We start from the raw sequence: 21,529 nt of genomic DNA, 5'->3' as shown, positions 1-21,529 counted from the left end.
CAGAGCAGGCAAAGGAAATTACTTAGAATTGATACTGTCACACTTATAGCAAGACATAAATGAAACCACTGGCTCTTTGAGGTGCCCTGGTCTGCTGTCACACCTCTTGAGGGCCCTGCAAAGCCCACCAGCAGCAGCAAGTAAAAGAAACAATGCAAATGCCGCTCTTTGTACTGGAAACATTTTCTGTTTGAAAGGTCTCACATGGTTAGTCCATCTCTTCAGTCTGAAATACGGGACTAGAGGGGCAGCACCGCATTCTGAAAGTAGACAGTGTTCCTGGAAATAGTATCAGGAGAGAAACGAGGAAAGTTTCTTTGTTTTGGAAGATGAGGAGGAGGGGTAGGGATCATGGAAAGAAGGTGGCTCTAAGGAGAACCATGTGAGTGGGAAGGAAGGAATCATTTAGGTTTTTTTACCATCTAATTATAAAATCATGTTACAGACCATTTCGACTATGAAAACTCTGGGAATGCCTATTTTGACTTGCAGGATGCTCTCGGTCATGAAGAATGTACAATGGGCAAAAGACTCAGTGACTTGGATTCACATCCACCACGTGATATTCACCAAAATGTGTGGGCATGTAGAACATCACAGAATCACAGAATCACAAGGTTGGAAAGGACCCATTGGAACATCAAGTCCAACCATTCCTAACACTCCCTAAACCATGTCCCTAAGCACTTAAAAAGCTACAAAGCATGTAGATGCTTTGCCAATAAACTCATATTGATAGGCAGAGTCCACCTGAGAGGGACTCGTTTGTGAAAGCCTAGCAGTCAGGAAAATGGAGGTGGGTAGATGTACAGGGAAAAGCTGCTGTTGTGCAGCAGATGCTTTCAGCCTGCTCGAATGGAGGCTTCTTGCAGCTTACAATTGGAAAGGTCAAGCTGAGGGGACACAGATCAGTTCAGGAGTTCATAGTCCTGTTGACTGATTTTTCTACTGTGGAAATGCCAGAGTGTGTTTTCTTGCACTTAGGATATTTTAATTCCTTCCTTCTCCGATCATTCCTGTCCTGTAAATGTTTTCACTATTGCCGGTTAATGAATTCACTTTAGCCTGGCAACCTATCTGCTAATGCAGTTGGATATACCATATAGTTGATATTTACCAGTCTGGAGTTAAAAATAATCCATGTGTTACATTTGAACGTTGAATCTGAGGTCACCAGTCAACGCAAGAGTGTAGTCCGTAAGTAAGAACAGATGCAAAATTAATCTGATACATTTTTTCTCTTTCTTTCCCTATGATTGTTCTATTTTTTTCTTCTGAAGTCTGACTCTTCCCATCCTTTCTCTGCTGCAAAAAATGATACCTGCCTGCCAAGCTCATAAGCAAAACTGCTTTCAACGATCTTGCTGCTAATAAACACGGGAAAGTGTTCATCCATACTTGCAATCCCAAAAGTCACTGTAATGACAATGTTAAGTGCGACCGAAGCAGTGCCAGGAGGTTCAGGCTGCAGTGTGGTTGGAACAGGACGACCCCATGGCTGGTGGCCAGAAAGCTGGGATAACATGCCACGAGAAACGCTGCTGTATATCTCTTGGTATCCTTGCTTTGCTTGCAACAGAAATACTTTTTTCTGACCTACCATGGCAGTTCCTATGGCTTGTTTTATGTTTTTCTGTTTTTTTAATTGCCTATTCACACAACAATAGTAACGGCCAAGGGGCAAAGCCCCAGAGATTTATCTTATTTGGACTGGATTAAAAATTCTTTCAAGCAGAACGCTGCCTGAGTGCTCATGGCTGTGCTGCAAGGGGAATGTAGCATAGGAAAGCAGCTCAAAACGGTCACGGACATCCCCCACCCAAGTCCCCCAGACTCAGAGCTTAAGTCATCTGCTGTGGCTGCTGCACAAAAAGCCCCAAGAACTGAATGGGAAGTCCTTATGGGCAGCAGAGGTGAATGGGGTTTATTCTGCTCTCAAGAGGCCTCCCTCCCAAAAAGGCCATCAGACTTGGCACTGCACTCTGATTTCTGCTGACTAGCCATATCAGAGAGGCTGGACTCTGAGAGAGTCTGAGAGTCTGGCAGCCCTTGATGTGGTTCCTACACCAATCACTTCCCTTGCTCTGCTGCAACAGTTAGGAAGCATTTCAAAAGATTTGAGAGTGAGACTATGAATAGGTTTTATTCTTTGCCCTATGGGGCTATTGTTAAGGCTAGTGAGAGACGTGCATTGTGGCAAGCTGGCTGCTCGCCTCTGTTCCTGATAACATCCTGGGAGGAGGCCTGTCATTTTGATGCCACAAGACTAGGTTTACACAGTGGAAGGACAAAAATCAGCATTAGTTATCTCAGAGAGTGCAAATGGACCTCAAAAGACACCACGTATTTGGCTACCAAAGTAAGAGCACCAATGTGCCACCATCCGTGCCTCATAAATTTTGGGCAATTGAACATAGGTGGGCTGTTAGTAGTGGCTGTGGGAGCAGAGAACTTCGTAGGCCAGCCTTAATCCTGGCAATCAAGAGCTGAGCTAGTGCCTGGAGCAGCAAAGAGGGGTAGCAGTGATGAATCTCCATAATGTCCATATGAAGCTGTGTGTTGCCCGTTCTTGCATGGGTACCAGGCACAGGTTTCCTGGGATGGGTCAGAGATCCCTCCAGTGAGTTCCTCCCTCTACAACTCTCATCTCACAGGGCTGTGCCACCCTACCACTTCCTCTGTGGGGCTCATGGAGGTGCTCTTGCCCGGTGCTGACACTGAGCAGTGGCACCAGGGAGGAAAACACACCCTTGTAGGCCAGCCTTTCTCTCTGGTATTTGCAAGCAAACATCAAGAGCAACATCTGGTACATCTGCAAGGAGCCATGGAGAGGATGTGCTCTGGGACACCCTGGGGCAGACCTTCCGTGCTCATGGCTATACTGCAGTCGCTGCTGCTCTCCTTGTGAAGCAATCCCTTCCCCTTACTCAGGCTCCTGGGAAGAGCCCAACATTTATGATATGCTTGTTTGTTAGCGGCTCAGTTCCTGCCCTGATGCACTACTAAGTTGTTTATTGAATATTGGATTTAATTCTTCAAAATTACTTTAATACAGAAGAGTGATGGAAGCACCAGAATTTATATGCTCTAATCCAGGTTTTCAGAGGTTTTCCCCATAATTACAAACATTACATCTCATCCCACTTGATTTCACACCTCTGCTTCACTGCTTTTTTTCCTGTCCTCCCAAGAACTAAGGGCAGAGCAGCCCTAGGAAAAAAAAAGCCAGCCCTGGGAAATGGCTCTCTGAAAAGGATGCCATGGGGCAGGAGGCTAAGGGTCTCCCTGGGGACTTGTACAGGCTGCATACGATGTTATTTTTCCTAGCAACAGGCACAGATTCTGATCACAACCCTGCAAACTCGGCCAGGACTGCAGGGGCTAAGCTGCTGCAGGAGTCCCCAGGAAAAGTTCTGTCCCCACTTACAGTCCAGCAACTCCACAATCCTTCCTTTCTCTCATGTAGGGAAAACACAGGACATATTTCTTCTTATTGGGAACATCAACTAGGTAAAATACACCTTCCTCGCTCAAAACGACAAAAGCCTTGAGAGTACGGAAAGACTCTTTAGGTCTGCTGCAGCAAGTGTTTGCACATCCTGGGCATGTCAGTGACAGCCAGATCCCCATCCTCCCCAAAATGCAGGCTGAAGGAAAAGAGACCCTGGGGTGACACAAAAAGATGCAGCTGGGAAGATGATGGGGCTGTAAGCATCAGAGCAGCCTTGCCCCTAGGTAGGACTAAAAAGCTGTGTCTGTTACAGTAAGGACAGGGTAACTTTTGCGCTGGAGGGAAGCTTGTCCCTCACTTGCTGTACTGCCTCTGCCCCTGCAGTAGCCTTCAGGCACTGAAAGCTGTTCAAGTTTGGCCTTTTCCTGGCGGGTCCAAAGATGTCCCTCTAACTCTCAAGCCCTATACCCAACTCTCTGAACTTGGTCAGATTTCCACAGTCCAGAAGAGTGGCTTGACCTGCTCTTTATTTCTGTTCTGCAACCTGGACAGACAAGAGAGGCATTTTTAAGTATCTCAGCTGGCTGCCTTAATGGGTGGCTGCTGTCATTAAGGAGAGGATAGAGATGGCTCCACAGTGTCCAAAGAGAGTTTCAGCGAGTACTTGAGGGAATGTTGCCCTCATTTTCTAGGACAAGTATCTGAAAAACACTCATTGGATATTAAAAATAATAAACATTTGTTAGATAATAAATCCCAGACTATGTTGCCTTGATAAAGTAAATGATTTTGTGAGGACTCTTCAGTGACTGAAGGCAGATTCTTTCATGGTGTTGTCATTTGTTTTGAGCTTTGCTCTTTGTTACCTGGTTTTGCTTAAGACACTTCTCTATGAATGAGAAAAAAACCCACATCTAATTGCCCTTTGTATAATCTTAAGGGAGAGATTCCAGTAACTGGTTAAGTAATAAATCCTTACTACAGATCATCACTCATTTTTCGTATGCATTTATTTAAGACTTTTACCACTGGTTGAAGGGAGAGAAAGCATAGGTTAGTGCAATTTATCTGCTTTGTTTCCACAACAGACTGCAAAAAAAAAAAGAATTCTACTGCTATCCAGTTATTGTATGAGTCCAAGTCTATGCAGTGGGATTGTGAGTCATGTCACCAACAGCTCCACAAGTACAGAGTGATTTCCACATCCTAACAAAAGCAATTCTGTACCTCAGGATGACAAATTCACGAAACATCTGTGAAAGGTCATGAAACAACATGCCTCTTTGAGACAAACAGCCTTTCTTCGGAGGTCCCACATGTCAGTGAAAATCTCTGCTTCTCAACACATGCTGCCAAAAGTCATAATAAAAATATCATATCATAAAAAAAATGTTAATATAGAATAGACCTGTTTTATTTAGTTTTTTAGAGAGCTCAGAAAGGCAGCTGTAATATTTTAAGAATACAGCAAGCCAGCAGCCAGGTACTAGCATGCCACATACTGTGCAGATGCCAAGTCACATCTGCTTTTTACCCACCTCTGCTGTCCCTTTCCCTCTCTGTATAACCTGTGCTGGGAGGCGGCCTAGATGCTGGAGGCTGCATATTTTCCATATCTCTCCTTTTTCCATTCTGAAGACTGTTCCCAAAAAAACAAGACAGCTACAGGGGTGTCTCCAAAGAAAACAGTCTAACTCGGGGTAGGGATGAGGTGAGTGAGGGGTGAGAAAGACCCTTAGGGCAGGACCTGAAATAAGTTAAATTCAGGCATCTGTGTGCTCACTTGGAAGGGAAAATCTGCGCCCTTTGGAGAGCAGAGATATTCTTCCTCAGGGATGTGTGGGTCTGGGAGAGGTGTGCAAATCACTGTGTAGCAGTTTCCAAGCAGAAATCCCCTCCTCTGGGTTTTAACGTGGAAAGGGACATTCTGACCCAGGCTTTAAAAAAGAAAAAAAAAAAAACCCAAACACCTTTTAAATCTCTTGGAACACAAGTTTTCTTTTCTGTTTTGTCACTTGTAATTATAGGTCTTGCTACTGTTCCATCCATTGTTACATAGATAATGTTATACTTTCCATCATACTCACCATTTCCAGTTGCTTGTAACTTTGTCAGAACTTAACTTTTAAGGGCTGAAATCGTCCATGATCTTTCTCTGCCTGCAGCCAATTAGGGAATATACCCCAAAGTTCAAATGCTTTCCAGAACAAAAACTAGCTACAAAGGCAAGTTTCGCCACCCACTCATAAAGATGATTGTGAAGGTTCACAGTAGGAAGTTGAAATTTGGGAGAAAGACAATAGTGAAATTACAAAGGTGTGTTGGACCATCTCCTTGATGGTTCTGTTTTGTTTAATTGATGTGGATTTGATGAGCAAGGTACCGATGCCTGCTCTTCCTGCAGGCATGTTTGAATTTGATCAGTTCTCAGTTACTCTGTCACAGAAGCAGAGTGTAGCTGGTCCAAGTACAGACTCCTGCTACACACATCCCAGGTGCTGGTGCTGTTCAGAAGGAACTCTGTGGGATTCCTGTGCTGTGTGGCACGAGCTGACAAAAATCTCTTGTGGCTTCTTGCTGTGGTCAAGTACTGCAGTGGTAGAGCAGCTCTGCATTCCCAAGTCACCAGGCAGACACGTCTGAATCATCTCACCTGTGTTATTGTCACAACCCTGTCTGCAAAATTTGGGAGAATGCACATCATGATGATTTGATCAACTGTTGCTGCGGGCACAGCATGCAGATATTTTAAAAGGCACTGATATCAGCCCCTCCTTGTTCTTCCCTGGTGCATAGGGGGATGGAAGGCCTTTTGCACAGTGGGAATATTTGTGACTAGCTCCTTTAGAATACTGGCCTTCTGCATGACATTCCAGGGCTGGCTCCCCTCCCAGAGAAAGTGTATTGCCACTGACCGGGTGCAGTTTGCAGAGCAAACCACACAGGAATACATATTCCTGAGCAGAATTTCCATGTGCTCATTTCCCAAATGAACCTGGTGATTAGCGGATGATCTGTTAAGGGTCTTGGCACCAATATTTTCTAAACCTTATTGCTAACATTTCTCATAAAAGTTGAGAATGGGATGTATCCTTCATACTTATTCAGTGGAAGTAAATGGAAACAGTAAGCAGAGCATAGTGCAGTTTGGAAAAGGGGATGCAAAACATCAGCCCCTCCTCCATGAGCTCATCCTTTGAGAAGGTCTCAGCTCAGCCACCAGAGAAGAAATAGCCAAAGGGATCACAGTGCCTTCATGATATTTCCTGAATCATTTTAACCTGGCAAAGGACAAAGTATGCCAGCAAAGGAGTCACCACCCTGCAGATGCAATGTTTCCATGAGGTTCCAGATCTGTGTATCTCAATGTTTAACCTGCCTCCAGCCCAAGAGATGGACCCAAGAGAGAAAGCTCCCCAGTCTCTGCTGTGTTCAGGTTGCTTTGTGCTACTGATATATGGAGGAAGCAGCAAGATAGAAAAAAACGCTCAAATAAAAGATGTTCTTAATGTTGCTTCTTTGTGCATGTACATTTTGATACATTTTTAACTAATATTTAAACAAGTGCAAAGAATTCCCTTTGCAAATGTGAATGCTCCTAACATCTAGCACTGTATGATCCATTAACATTAATGGAAATAAAGGCTCCTGAGTACCAATATTATTATTGAAAACAAGATCTTAAGTCACTTAGATCTTAGAAAGTCTTATGCTTTTAATTACACACTTGAATCATTGAAGCATGTACAAAAATAACATTATAAATGTGTATAAACATCTACTTAAGGGGCACACATGTTCACACGTATTTAATTTAATTTTAAGGTAGTTTTTACAGACTATCTGCTTCCTCTGTTTATGACTAGAACTAAGATAAAACATTGGTTTTGAATTTCCTTGTCTTCAGCTTCTTGTAACTTTCCTCTTAAGACAATTTCTCTTATTTGCTCACACTTCAAAATTACAATAATACCACAGACAGGAAGAATTATGCACTTTCAGGTATTTTATAACGTTATCGAAGCTCTTCTATAATGTTATTCAGAAAACAAAATATTTGCTTTCAAAATTAGGGCATTTTTGTTAGGAAGAAATCTGCTGAGAAAACTGTGCTGTTTAGGACCCAGATATACAGATCTATATTAATGAACTGCATTGACATTAAAGAAACTGCGTGGAGTGGAAGGCTTATACACCTACAGGCTGGACATCCCATCATATACAATTTTCTTGACTCTTGGCGTTCACTACAAATGTATTTCTGTTGTTTCTACACCACTTGTAACTTATTGGAGAAAATTCATAGTAATTCATTATGCCACTTTTGAAGAGAATCAATTTTAAAGTTTTTGAAGCAAGAAGACTTTTTTTCTCTATTTGACCAATGCCATCAGCAGTACAAATTACCAGCTCAAAGTCTAGGCCTTTATGTTGCAATTACACTACAAATAAGCTATAGGTTAGACCAAAATTAACCAGTGGCACTGGCTAATTTGTGAAGGACAATTAATGCTTAAGCAAAAGCGTTCCAAAATCCACCTAGTGCCAACTTGCCAAAAGAAAAGACCAAGTCATAAAATGCACATTACAGAAGGAAAAAAAAAAAACACAAAAGAAAAAGAAGGGAAACAGAAGAAAAAGAGAAGAGAGAGAGATATGGCTTCAATTCTGAGGAAGGAGAGAAGAACAAAAGAAACAGAAGTTGGAATAGCATATACCGAATGCCTAAATAGTGAATTGTTTTCTTGAACGCTTGGCAAACTTGTGTGAGAGTCTGGGGATCAAAGGATATAGAGAAAAATAAAAGCTTGTTATTTGTAGTTGTTTAAAGAATAAAAAAGGCCATCTATGCAACAGAAGAGACCAAGTGAAATATGAAAAACACATTACTATTCAGCAGTATGACCAATGCATTCAAAGTATTAGTGGCATAAGTATTTTCTCAAAAAGACAAATGGATATTCAAAGAGAAAAAAAATTCCCCAAATCCACCTCTATATTTCTAGGACTTCAGTGAAAAGAAGATTTCTTCAACGGAGCCACAGCCTGAGCCCACCTTCCCATCAATAAATGCCTTTTGGAAGCCTAACTTTGAACTTTACTCTCTTCATGTTTGCTAAAATCATTTTACGTGTTGATTTTGCCTCAGCTACTCTATTAGAAGTTACTAGCTAAATTAAGCTTCTTTACAAAATACCTGACACGCTTGTCTATCCTATCATCAACAGTGTCTTAGAGATCATCTTGGTGTTAAACAGGTGAAACACAAAAGTTTCTGGAGGAGGTGAGTTGGGGAAGATAAGGACAACAAAAATTCTTTGTAGCAGAAAGACCGTAATTTGAATCATGGCTTGGAAGACATTCGTTTCAAGCAATGCTTTTACACACAGATCTCCCTGAATGACAAATCCTTCCCTTAAGTACATTACAACTAGTCAAAAGCATGCCCACTTTGCCAGTATATAAGCACTCTGAGACTGGTTAGAGCTGCACACATTTTAACATCATATATTACAGTTGTTTCTAAACAAAAGAGAATTTCAGATTCTACTGGTTGGATCTTTTTTATAGGGAGTTGCAGTTTGCTGGAGGTAGACCTTGGAGAGCATGAGGAGGCTGCTGTCAAGCATCACCTACTTTTACCTTGTTTCTTCTTTTCATTTTTCTCTTAATAAGCAGAATTATTAAAATAATCATATTACATGGTGCAAAGCAGAAAATCTGTTCATCCAGGGCTCTCATACAGAAATTAAATGTCTGTGGTATTCAATGAGATCCCTAAAGGAAAGTGGAGCCTACCATTCCCTCTTTGTAAGCAGTATGAGGTCAGCACAGAGAGTGAGGCGACTTCTCCAAAACCACGCAAGACTTTGGTGACAGATGGAAGCAGAATCCATATCTCTAACATACTCTAATGTCTTTATCCTCTCCCAAACAAGTGATCATACTGAAATGCAATGGAGAGGAGTATGCAGTGACCACTGCTCCTCGTTAAGCTGTTCCCTTTTAATTGGCCATTGACTGTGGTGCCCCACAGCTGAAGCAGTGGGAAGGGTAAGATATTACCTGCAGTTTGGGGACTCAGCATTGACAGAAATAAAGTAGTAAAGATGTTTTGACTAATCTCAAATCTTCCTTGGGCTGAACTGCAATATAGTCTGGGACATGAGCAAAAACCTCAGTCTCTGATGAATTGTCATATGCTATCGCTCTAAAACCTTGAAGAGAAAAGCCACCAAAAGCTTTTTGGCAAAACTCAAACCCATGATGTCCTGTTGAGTGCCAAACCTGGTCTGGAGCAGCATTTAAATCACACAGATCTGTACAAGAATAATGGATTAACAACAGAATGAGACATTTTCTGGGAAAAAAGGGTGAGAGAGTGTGAGAAACCTTACATGTTTTGCTCATGCTGCACATCTGTCTCCTCTCTTAGCCCTCTTCAGCAGTCTGGTTGAAATGTTCCTTTAGACCAGTTGAACTGTTTCCTAGTCTTCTCTGCAGCAAACCTGTGAATACCTGAATTTTGCAAGAGAAAAATAAACCAACAAATGGAGATTTTGCATGTAATATCTGCATGGAAAAACTATTGGCAAGCTTAACATTTTTTTTCATTTAAACACAGGGGCAAATTACTTCCAAATTTGTTATTCAGTCTTATGGTAACTATTGCAGAAATGATGACTGAAATTGAAAATATCCTTATTCTGAATCTTTTCTTATTGTTTAAACTAATTTTGTGTTGCCAAGAAGACACAGGAGCATATATGTTTTATGAGACAACTAGACATAATGCAGTTACCTTCTCTTCCAGTGGGTCTGGAACTTCTTTTTTAAGCTATAAACTTTATCACGTCTTTCTCTGGAAAACTTCTCCATTTCAGACTCTAGTTTTTGTGTTCCAAAGGACCGAGCAAATTGCTAAAGTGTTTGCTCAAGCTAATAAACCAGTCAGTTGGCATGATTTAAGAACAAAGTCCTGCATTTGTATGCAGCATCTTTAAAACTGTAACCCACTCACTAGGACAGGAGCAGTCACGAAGCAGTAACAGCTCAAAATAGTTATGCAAATGCTGGCTGTACTGGATCACTAGCCACCTGCTACAGGATCATTTACATCTATTTAAGCAGAACTGAGTTTACTGGAATACAGGCTGTTTTCTTACGTTTCTAGGGATCTAGGGAGGACAAATTTAATTTGTTAATGAAAAAAGGTCAAATTCTGCAATCCACGTACTACCGAGAATTTTGAGGAGCTAAGAAAGACGGCATTAAGAATACCAGTGCTCACATAATAAAATGAGTCTCCAAAATAAATGTCGATCTCTTTAAAGGTAGACAATTTATCTAATGTACTTGTATGTGGGAATGCATCTCTTCCTGCACTGGCAAGTTGAACACCAGAGCATGCAGCAGTCATTCCAGGTGAACAAGTTCTCTACAGAATTTGAATAAGAAAGCTTTATCAAAGAAACTGTTTTTTTCTTCCTGCAAAGACAATAGACACCACCTTGAAGTGCCAAGCATGGCAGTTTCTATAATGTAACAGGTCTGTCTGCCTGTGATCCACTCTCCAATATTTGAAGTTGATGTGCTGCCAACAAACAGTTGTACCGCAGAAAATGTTTGATTGAACTGAAGTATTTTCACTACACAGAATTGTGTCTGGACTTGAATGTTTTCCAATACTGGTTCATGACAGCTTCGCAATAAATCCATTAACATCAGCAGAGTTGCAGCAGCAGAAGCCTACAGTCTCCCTGTCTCTGATGGACTCATCTGTCAAAACACAGGTCACATCCCTTTGCCCATCACTATTGAGACCAACAGAAATCTGTACCTGCTGCTGAACTGGACTCAATATTTTTACTGGCTCCGTGTTTATTCAAAAAATTATAGGTGTAGCTAGAGAGCTACAGCAGAGACAGGTGAGGCATCAACAGCTTTGAACAAGGGCCCCTTTACAGATAACTTTCATAAAATTATCTTCTCTAAACTTTCCTTGTGGGCCTCAGGATGTGCCATTCTATGTAAATACCTCAACAGAGCCTGATTTTACCATGCTAGTGTCTTATGAGCTGGAAGAGGGTTATGAGAGATTCCAGACACAACCAAAGCAATCTGAGCCTTTGTCCTTCATTGTTGACTGGAGACTGACGATGCTACAGATTTTGGCATCAGTGCAGTAAACACACACCTAAACAATCAAAGTGCTAAGAGAGTAAAAAGTAAATGCCAGCGTACGCTAGTCTTAAATGGTGGCATTTTAAAGGATGCTTACTAGGTGGCTTAAGCGTTTACATAGACTGCTTATGTATCAGTATGTTTTTCTTCTCTATCATTACTTTTTTCGAGGCATAGATGTATCACTATGAAATCTATTCAACACATAACATCTAAAGGTAGAACATATGTATTTGATCAACAGCCTGTTACAAGCTTATTGTTACAAGGTTTGTTCCACTTCAGCTTACAATTTGGTTTATGTCCTTTTGAAACTGTTTCAGTAAAACTGGGATTAATTTCATACACATTTTATTAAAATCGTTTGCAGTAGGGTAAGACAAAATTATGAAGTACAGCAGACATTGAAGAGCTGAGCTGCCTATAGTGTTTAGGGCAACTAAAAATAGAGTACGTCAAACTACGAATTCCACAGATTTTCTGAGTGCCTGGCCCCAGTCACCTGTCTCGGATCCATGTTAGAGTGAAAGGTCTTTTATACAATTCAGGCTTTCCTTAGGCAACATGATAGATATATCATTAAATTATTTCCATGCAGCCACTGTGTCCGAACAATAAAATTCTCAGTCCAACTCATTTTGTAAATATGCTATAGCTGTTCAAGGGCTCTCTGAGCTCATGTGATTGGATTGATGGCCCTCAATGGTCAGAAGAAGGGAAAATTATCCGCTGGGATTTTTCCATCTGGTTTACATTGCAGTTCAAACTCACGGATCAAAGAAAAAGCGTTTTCTCTTTCACTGCGTTACCTAACATGAGCCAAAGTATTTTTGGGTCTGTTCAGTGGAAAAGCAAGAGAACACCACTTTATGGAAACTGCCCCTATTTTTATTAGTTTCAAGTCACTTTTTAAAGACAAAATGTGTAGTAACAGACATGGGCACCAGCCATGTGAGTGCTGGTACACGGAGCTGAACAATCAAATAAGTTTTCATCTGGTCCTTAGGAAAAGCTGTGATTCCCATTCCTAGAAACTTAATCAGAATCCTGCAAGTTTAGAGGCAAACATAAGCAAATTTTTGGCTTTCTGTCTCCGCAAATCAATAGCAGAGCTACCAAATTCTTTTAGTTGTGAGGTTATCCAGCCTTTAGGGTTTGGACTGAAATGCAACAGCCTAGAAGAACCAGTTTAGTTAGTCATACAGAGCTTTAAGCTGGAGCCTTTGAAGGCAGACATACTCTGCTTTTTTTTTTGCCTTCAGGCACTTCTTCTAATGTTCCTTAGGTGTACGGATAGCTTCTCTAAGTCATGGCACCTAACCATGCTGCCTAATTTGCAGAGTTGGGGCAGAGATAGAAAAAAGCCTTTTAAAGGAGAGAAATTGAAGGAAAACAACCCGTGTGCAAGGAACATGGACTCTTGCATTCTGGCCTTTCCAGGAATGCAACAAATAAAGAAGTTTTGAACAGGGAGATATTACTTTCATGACTGGGTACAGAATTCTAAGAAAAAACAAAATCAGAAAACCCCACAGCCAAAAAGAAAAAAACTACCTATAAAGTAGCCATAGTTTTGTATTTTTCCTGTTCCTTAGCCAGTAAAGAGACATTTAGTAGCCATAACTTTACAAAGAAAAGAAGGGTGTAAGTTGTGAAGTCAAGCACTGTATTTTGGACTGCTTATGAACCCTATTTGTCATGTCAGTGTTTTAATGAGGATCAGAACTCCAAAGCTTTTTAAAATTTGCTGGGTTTAGACTTAGAAGAAGCATAAACGTTAATTAGATATACAGAATGTACCCATCAGATCCTGTCAGATCTTGGTAGGAAGAACCTTGGACAGCAAGTAGCACAGGCAACATAGTGGACTTATTCTACAAAGTCTGTGAACAGTTCAGCATCACAGAAGGTAAGGAGAACATGTGGGAGCGAGCACACACATGCAGTGTCCAGCTATTGGAATAAAAACTTCAGTGCAGGAAAATCAGATATTTTTACATCAGCCTGTGAAAAGGAAAAGAATATACCCAGGACCAGTCCAAAGAGTACATATTCTGAAAAGAATAAATTTCAGCAATGGAAAGGAAAAAATATCAGAGTTCTAGAGCTAGCTGCATTCATTGACTCAAATATTATGTTGGGTTTAGATTAGATGATTATTACAAATGGGACATGACTACACTGATTAATGTGACATCTGAATCTAAAATAGAGATTTTGCAGAGAAAGTTGGCTTATGTGGAATACAGATGGGTAAAGCTTAAAGCATGCACAGGGCAGATTATTACCTGTAAAGAGAAAAAACTTCTAGAAAAAAGCATTTGCAATTTGCTATGGAAATGCAATCTGTGTTCTTGGGTCCATTCACTGAAACTGTTCCTGCCCTGGCCAGATATTTAGCAGCCATTTACCATTACCAAGCTGTGCATGATGGGGAGTGAAGGGGCGGTGGCTGCTAGACCAAGCTTGACATGATGTAAAGCTCAATGTAAGCAAGAGTGCACCAAAGGAAGAGAACAATTACCAGCAAGTAAAGAAATATCATAGGCACTCCATTACTGCCTGTTATTAATATCAGAAAACTTCTTAAATAAATAAACATTTTTAAAAACACGTGACAGAAAAGGCAGAATGAAGACAGTCTGAAACTGCGCTCACAAATACGTACGTTAAGTCCATGGTACGATTTTGGCCTGGGGATACTTGTTGATGTTGACTCTGGGTAGTGTTTCTGCATCTCTTTTGTCACTATCCAGGTGTCTTTAAAGACTAGAACATACAATCTCATGTCTAACCTCTATACTTGATACCTATGGCAAACTAGCTGAGGATAATGACAGATATTGGACCACAATTTCATTATGATATTTTGCAACAGCTGAGATTTGAATGACATTACTGCATTACCAGGGAATTGAGGCTAAGCTGTCTTACAGAAAACAGTGGTAATATTGTTAAAATAACATTTAAAAATCTGAAATATTAAGTTTGCCTAGGTAGGGAGTGTCAACCCACAGGGCAACTCACCTGGAACTGTCACTTGTTGAAATCTTGTATGATAAAAGTCTTAGAAATAGGCGACTAATGCTAAAAGTAAGGGTATTGTAAGTTCTTGCAAATACAGTGAGAAGGTGAGACAAAGAAAAGTGTTACAGGCATAGGGCCACGCAGATATATAGTATCAAAACCAGAGCCCTCATCCCAGAGGCATCTGTCTCCAATGAAGCTGTTTCTGTGAGCTGATTGCTATGGTCCTGAATACAATGCAGAGCTCTGTTTTTTAATTCCTGCACAGCACAGGATTTTATCTTCCAAAAGGTACTGTGGGAATTGGAGCAGCTTTTCAGAGCAAACTAAACAGGGACTTGAGCCACAGAGATGTTGCAGTACGAAAAGGCACTTAAAACGGATGAGATGGAAGTGAAAGTCAGGGTAGCGCTGAAGGTTTCGTGAGAGTAAAAAACACATAACCAGCATTTAAGTTCTGTGCACCAGTGACAGGAGCAGTAGAACATAATGAGAGTAGAATATAATGAGAGGCCTTGGGTTTTTTTGTGAGTCCCCAGGCATGCACATATTATTACATGCTAAGAAAAAAACAACACCAAACCATGAATCTAGAGAAAAAGAGCATTTCTCTGGCAACTGCAGCATGGGATAATTTCTAAAGGAACTCCCTAAACCCCAGTGGAGAGGCAGTGTGAGCCAAAGGAGAAAATACGTGTATCTGGGATTGGTAGTGAATGGAGGTGGAACCAAGAAAATCTAGCACACTCCTCCCAGATGAGCACAATCACAGTCACCTTGGTGTGTGGTGCTTTGTTCAGGCCTAAAAAGAACAAGATATGGGAAGTAAGAGAAAATTGAGTTCTTCACAGACTCCAGGATTAGAGGATTTAGAATAATTCATAATGTATTTAATGTTAGCTCCACTGCTGCTTATGAAACTGCTAGAAATAGATTAAAGCATAGTGTATTCATTTGTCATGCATACAATTAAAACAAAACTCTTTTAGCTGATTGTGAATTGTTTACAGAGACTAATAATTACCTGATATATCCATATGAGGCAGACCAGCAGCTACATAGTCTGTCTCCTGGCTAGATACATAAGAATAATTAACAGTCAGAAAGGATGGCTTAAGAAGTTTGATTGTCTTGGAGAAAGCTGGCAGTACATAGGGAGGGGAAGATTAAAATGCATTAGGCCTTTTAGACACGCAAACTTTCCTTATGAGAGCAGTCTATATTGCCTGATATGTCCTCTTCTAAAATATTAGCTTAATTGACCAGAAGTCCAATTCTCTGGACACATTCATGGACAGCTCTCGTGTGAGCACTGACCCAGACATAGAGGATGAGAAGCAGTTCTTAAAGGCTGAGTCTTGGATGATATGCAGAGAAACGAACAAAAAAAAATATATCGTTCTATGAAATAAATACCACTGCCATCTTATTGCAAATACTTGTGGATGAGATGCTCAGTAGATGTGCAAGTGTGTAATGTTACCAGCTTCAGTAACACAAAGACAAGTTACGCTGGGTAGAGCAAAGCCTTCAGCCTTCATAGTTAGCAAGTTTTACTTCTGTGGAGGTTTGCTCAGATTCCTGAGCCATTTCCAAAAAGTAAAACATGGGGCTAAGCAAAATATTTTTTTAAACAAAATGAATAATTAGCCTCCGAAAATAGAAGACTAGCACATAATAAAAGTTTGCCCCTTATTTTGGCTGACAGAAACACCTCAGAACTCCAAACTTCACTCCTCTATTCCTTACACCCTTATGCAAGGGCTCCTTGAGGCCAACAAAGTACATATTCCTGTATATCCAGGTATATAGCTGGCCTGCTGTGATAGCTTTCTTTCTGCTGCTGAGGAATTACATTTGGCATGGGAAGTGGTTGCTAGCAACCCATAGCAAAGCCTTTATGCAGACTTATGCCGTCCATCCTCAGATGGCCCCAACGTGGGCAAACTGCCCTGACAGTGGCTGCCAAGATATGAGGCAGATGGCCTTTGAGCAACCATGTGGACTCACCACATGTGAGCAAATCAAGGAAGAGGTCAGTTTGTGAGGTCATACTTGTGGCTAAGGGGTGTTGATGAGTCCCTTCCTCTACCAGCCATGGGACCTGGCAATGGGACCTGGCACTCATTGCTGGGGATTTTATGCTTTGTAAAAGTGCACTGAGGCAATTTCAACCATTCTAGGTGAGAGACAAGGACATTTTTGTGAACTGTTAAAAGCTTTATATGAGTTGAATTTTGTGATTTTTGACTATACCTGGCCAGCCAGCTCAGTGAGGTAACACATCTCCTCACTGGGACAGCGCAGTCGGACAAGCCATAGACCAGTCCAGTGCTCTTCCACGTCTACCTGTGCAGGCCAGATGGTTTTGTTTTACAGCCTGTAATAACAAAGACATGACTGCAGACGACAGTACTCCAGCATGTCAGATGAGATTTGGGTTTTGTCTTCAGTAGATATTCAAGATGCTTGTGGCAGTTTTCTATTGGCTCTTGAAGACAAAAGCTCTTTTCCCAAAGGATCGGTTGATCAAGCTGACATACCTGTTCTGGCCTTCATCCTTAAGAAGACCTTCATAGCTTGCTGAAGACAAAAGGGAATTTTTTTCCTTTTGAAAAATTGAGCAGAGCCTGTTAACCTCAGCCACATGTATCTACATTACTAATATATTCTTACTACATTATTGAAGCCTGGTGGATTAGAAAGCCTGCTGCATAAATTACACTTTGCAATCCTTTGCCAGAAGCTCAGGGGGAGACTAATTTTAACCAATCATCATCCAACCTCCTCCTTCTAGGCTGTACCTATTTTGAAGGGATAAATTCACTGCAGCACTCGGGGTTCTAGTTTCCAGGCTTTTCTTAAAAAAACATCCAGCATTATATGATTACATAATGCAGAAACACTTTCAACTCATTGCTATTATGATAAAGCAAATAAAACTCTCAAGTTTAACGTGCACAGAGTCGTTGCTTTGGGAAAAGCCATGGTACGGAAGAAGGCAATGCAAGAAAAGCCCCTTTGGGATTAGAGCATGACTCAGAAGCCATGAGTTATTGCTTCCAATGGAAAATGACACCTGCTACACCTTCCCTTTACACTGTGGATGCAGGCAAGACTGGCAGTGATTTGAAGATCATTCCAATGAGCAGAGCTAGTCAAAGAAACCACAGCAAGGAAAGAGCCTGTCAAAACTCCTGGGGTTAACAAACTGTGGTGGCACCCTGAGTCTCTCATTTCATTCCAACTAATGGTTGTAAATGAAAATTAAAACCACCAGCAGAGGTAAAATCAAGCAAGGAGAATGAGATTTACACTCACCTGCATGGGGAGTTTTGAGTGCCTCTTTCCCTCAAGACAGACTCTTAACTTACCCAGCAGGAAATGTGGTTTGTCAGGATGCTTTGGCCATACGGATTTTCCACATGAACACTCAGTACATATGATTTGTACTCTGTGAGCTGTAGATGTTACCAGGGGTGGGATCAGCAGACAAAAAAGCAAAGGTGAACCCACATGTTAACTAGTTTTTACTCTTTTACACTTCTGTTTTTAACATGACCTTGGAAAGCATACTTAATTCTTTTTCCATATTATACATACTCATGCACACCTGTGGATTTGGGGGTTTTTTTGACTCTTTAGAGATGTTATGGTTTTTTTTGTTTTAAGTTCTATGAGGAAGATTTCAGGAAGCTGTTGCTTTGTGAAGTTCTTCTCCAATTCACAAAATTTTAAAAAATTAAGAGAAAAAGTCAGCTGTGGTGATCTCTCATGATCCTTTTTGGCAGCCTGTTCCACCACAAACAAACATTTTCAGATCTTTCACAGAAAGGAGGAGGTTAGTAGTGGTTTAGGATGTCTGCAAAAAAAAGTACCTGTGAGCTGGAAGCAAGTTTGAATTGAAAACTGAGAGCATTTTAGACACAAGACACTTGCTGAGTCATTCTGTAGCAGGAAAATAATTATTTAATTTTTCAGTTTTTCAGTTAAAATAATTTCCACCATATGACAATTACCTTCCTCTTTCATTTTTTTCTTTTATCTGTGGGAAAATTGTAAAAAATCTAAAAGGTAAGCTGACTTAATAATACATCTCTGAATTTTTTAATTATGCTCTTCAGTCTTCTGTATTTTGAGGCCCAGGGAACTGTAGTTTGAGGTATTAGTTCCCATTTTACTCCTATGCATTTTGCTAACACACTGTGGTCAGATCAATGCTGCATTTCACGGAAATTTTGATCATAGGTTAGCACAAGAAATGCAGGTCAATGGCGAGCAATGCTTATACAGAATTGAGGTGTGAGACTGTCAAAATGCAGATTTCATGAGACACTGCAACAGCAGTGGGGACACAGGCTCATTTTTTACTTGAGCTAGAACAAGGTGTTCTTACTTTGTACAACATACTATTCCCAAATACGTTGATCAGCACCATACGAATGAATCTGAATTAATGCTTCTTCTCACTTGCCATTCCAGGAAACAAAATTTCAGGCTTTTCACCCTAAGTGGACTTCTTTGTTTTTGAAATAATCTAGGTTGTCCAATAAAGAGAGAGTCCACTTCTCCAAGAGCCCTAATAAGGGCAGCTCGTCTCTCTCAGCTTGGAAGAGGTATTAGGATGACAGACTCCACATGCAGCGGGGAAGCTGCTCTCCAGAGCAGCTGGAGACCCTGGTGTGTGTAATTTGAACAGGCAAATATCTAGCCCTTTTCAGTATATGTCTTTCAGGAAAATATGCCTTTAATCCCTGTGGTCACATCACACACAGAACACTAACAACATGTCATTCAGAAGCAGGAATACATCAAATTTTAAGGAATCTAAAAGGCATAGCCAAGAGGTATAGAAAACAGCAATTGTAAATCAGCTACATCAGTAAAAAGTTGAATTCCAGCTGCTGGGAAAAGGGGAGCTTTCTATCATGGTTAAAAACAAGTTCCTTGTGGCAACATCTGGGAAAGAGCTGACACCGGAAGGAGTCACAACTCCCACGTCCTCAGAATGGCTGAGCAGGCACCTAAGCAACTGTGTGACACACACATAATCCCATAAGGAAAAAGTCAACAAAGGGAGAAGTTGTACAATAACCACTAAAGGGCAGGGCGGGAAAGGGCTCAGTTAACTCTGTGGCAGAACGAATTTAGCGTGTGTTAAATCTCCAGTTATTTAGGCCTTTATGAACTAGGGACCCATGTTTGATCTCAAATCTCCCGTGGTGGTGGAATAGGAATCAAAGCACTAAAGTGGCCAGCCATCCCTACATGACTCGCCAGCAAAGAGAACTTCCCTGCCTCGTTTCAAATCAGCTGAATTTCCAGGACTGTTCGGATCAGTCTTAGGAAGATGCTACTTCCCCTCTTTTACTTCAATTTCAATGTAAGTTAAGCACAGAAGCTTCCAGCCTGGAGGTGTTTTAACAAGTGTACGATACGCAATGACCTGTCTGGGCCAACAGGATAATTGATCACTGGGGTTACAAAACAAAGATGGGCAACCTGGCCAGCCACAGGTAGCAGAAAGGGGAGAGGCTTTTTGACCTATTTCTTTTTGAGAGATGATGAGCAGGGACAACCCACAAAGACGTCTAGTCTGCTTTCTGAAGAGCAGCGATAAAACCCCAGAAACAAGCAAGATATTGGATTTCCTTATTAGCTGAGAAATGGAAGCAGAGGTGGATGCTGATATGACCTAACTGTCAATACCTACCATGTCTTTTGGGTTCTCTGTAGGTAATAGTGAGAGGGAGAGACAGATGCATCTTCCCAGGGTCAGCCCATTTATCTAAATTACACTCCGGCTATAAATCCCCTTCTCAACAGAGGAAGCATATCTGTCTCTCTCCATTAAAGATGTTAAGGAGTCTAGTTCCTAACTTGGGAGTCTAGTCAGTGCCAGAAGTTTGGTCCTGTGAGTACTGCCAGGTTGTCTTTTCTCTTTGTAATATCAGAGCTGTAGACCAGGCTGTTCTCTGATCTTTCCTGATTGTTTCTGTCTGCTTCCAGACAAAAGGAAATGCAGTTTATATCTAGTTTGTGATGAGACACTGACACACGAGTACCAGATATACACACAGCAAACAATAGCTGTACAATGAAAGACAAGCTGAATGTCAATAAGCATCACAAAGTCTTCTTTATGTGGATCTACTTGCAGAAAACACCTTAGAAGACTATGTAAGCACAGGGGATCAGTGTGAGACATCACTGATACTACTTCCTAGCGAGGATAATGCGCAGCCATTAGGACACTAAAGAACTCAAAATAAAGATAACAGACAGACTGTATGTAGACACAGATATAGCAAACAAAACCATCATACCTTTGGCTGAAAGATTATCACACTGTACAAGGTGGCTGGCTGGCTGGCTGACAAGAGGCAGCCCTTCTCAAACAAGCAAGTTATAATAAGAAGAAGTAAGGCTGAAATAGGTTTTTATTAGTCGAAAATGCACAGCTGATACAGTGGTGGAAATTTTTGTGGTCCATGTGTCCTTCTCCAGGTCTGGAATAGAAACAGCAGCTACCAAGTGAAGTGTAAGGGAAAACAGCCAGTCTGAGTTGTAAGTATAACAGCTACATCGAGACTCTCTTACTGTTCACATGACGCTCCCCTGTGAATATGTTCAGCTGAGAACAAACAGTGAATTCAGGCCAAGTGGTTCCCCTGCCGCCGGTGGCAGAGGTGCTGCCCACCCCTGCCTGGGCAGCTGTTTTCAGAGAGGGATAGTGTCTGTGTCTGCAACCATAGTTGAAAAAAGCAAGGCAGCAAGTAATTTTCAAGCCCAAGAGAAAAATAAAAGAAAACTGGAAATAAACTCCATGAAACTTCTCTCCTTTGAGCTGCCTTTCTCCTAAGGAGG

The 21,529-nt window shown here is 41.1% G+C and overlaps 1 long non-coding RNA gene across 14 annotated transcripts in view; it reads right to left on the bottom strand.

Moving 5' to 3' along the window:
• LOC128851268 (uncharacterized) overlaps window positions 1-21,273 on the bottom strand; it is a 72,559-nt gene extending 51,286 nt beyond the window's left edge. For 4 of the 14 annotated variants that reach the window (XR_008448562.1, XR_008448563.1, XR_008448564.1 and 1 more), the window contains exons 1-3: window positions 20,989-21,270; window positions 9,850-9,970; window positions 5,539-6,127 (exon numbers count right to left, since the gene is read on the bottom strand). This is a non-coding gene — a long non-coding RNA (uncharacterized LOC128851268). Of the gene's footprint in view, window positions 1-4,350; window positions 6,128-9,849; window positions 9,971-20,988 lie in introns of those variants that run through there. The other 10 variants (XR_008448557.1, XR_008448566.1, XR_008448556.1 and 7 more) reach the window with 8 other exon arrangements.
• Between the last annotated feature and the right edge of the window lie 256 nt (window positions 21,274-21,529).

The sequence above is a fragment of the Cuculus canorus genome, chromosome 2 (assembly GCF_017976375.1).
Source record: "Cuculus canorus isolate bCucCan1 chromosome 2, bCucCan1.pri, whole genome shotgun sequence".
Classification (NCBI taxonomy): domain Eukaryota; kingdom Metazoa; phylum Chordata; class Aves; order Cuculiformes; family Cuculidae; genus Cuculus; species Cuculus canorus.
Note: the sequence above shows the minus strand (reverse complement) of the source record. Positions and strands in the feature narration are given on the sequence as shown.